The 1,166-nt window shown below is 43.3% G+C and overlaps 1 non-coding gene across 1 annotated transcript; it reads right to left on the minus strand.

Annotated features, from left to right (window-relative positions):
- Positions 1-621: 621 nt before the first annotated feature.
- LOC136519338 (small nucleolar RNA R71) lies at positions 622-730 on the minus strand. Its single transcript, XR_010774889.1, has one exon. It is a non-coding gene; the product is annotated as a small nucleolar RNA R71 (small nucleolar RNA).
- Between the last annotated feature and the right edge of the window lie 436 nt (positions 731-1,166).

Here is a 1,166-nt window from a genome sequence, read left to right on the forward strand (position 1 = left end):
AGGAAGTATTGATAAACTTATACTTTTTGATGTGATCGAGATAAACCATATACCCCTGCTCAAGCAGGATTACCCTTGTTTTGTCTACATTCATATCTTATGCAGGGTAATGTATGACCGGTTTTGACCTTCTGACAAACTACGTTGACAATCTAGAAGCATTACTTAAGACGACTAAGGCTAAACTCAAGAAAGTTTTAGCTTTAGATTTGGAAAACAATCGGATAAGGCTAAGCTTAACACCAGAATTTAAAGCCATGGCTGACAGGACTCTTCGTGAATTCTCTGCTCCAACCACTAGCAACATCTGGACTGGACCCATAGTCAATGTGGGGGACAATGGATTCGAGCTTAAGCTGGCTCTCATCAACATGGTGCAAGCGGGCCAATTTTATGGAAAGGCACATGAAGATGCTAGTACTCATCTCCAACACTTCCTGGAGATCTGCAGCACTTTCACCATCAAGATAGTAACCAAGGATGCCATACTACTTTGCCTCTTCCCATTCTTAGTTTTGGGGAAGGCGAAGCAATGGTTCTATGCTAACAAAGATAGAAACACTACATGGGATGAGTGCTCCACTACCTTCCTAGCAAAGTTCTTTCCCACGGGCAAGACTAATGCTCTGCATGGGAGAATTTCAAGTTTTCAACAGCAACATGATGAATCTGTCCTTGAGGCATGGGAATGCTTTTAAGACTATATATCAGAATGTCCTCATCATGGGATGGAGAATTGGCTACTCATGTAGATGTTCTACCAAGGGTTGACCAACAGTACCCGTGAGACCATGGATGTTGCTGCTGGAGGTGCATTCTTGTCACTTACACTTCTAGCTACGACCACTCTTGTGGAGAAGATGGCCTCCAACCAAGGCTGAAATGAAGAATGTGTTCAGACCCACAAGAGAGCTAGAGGTATGCATCAAGTCAAGGAGGTAGACATGCTGTCTACCAAGATGGACCTACTGATGAAGAGGCTTGAAGAGCGAGCCAATGAAAAGCAAGAAGTCATACACATTCATGAGTCACGCATGATGTGTGAAGTATGTGGCAACACTGGGCATTCAAGGAATAGCTGTCCTAGAACCCAAAAGGATGTGGACTTTATCAACAACAACTACTGTCATCCTCAATAGAATAAAGGATAGAACCAGCAACAGAGG

The sequence above is a fragment of the Miscanthus floridulus genome, chromosome 17 (genome assembly GCF_019320115.1).
Source record: "Miscanthus floridulus cultivar M001 chromosome 17, ASM1932011v1, whole genome shotgun sequence".
In the NCBI taxonomy this organism is placed as follows: domain Eukaryota; kingdom Viridiplantae; phylum Streptophyta; class Magnoliopsida; order Poales; family Poaceae; genus Miscanthus; species Miscanthus floridulus.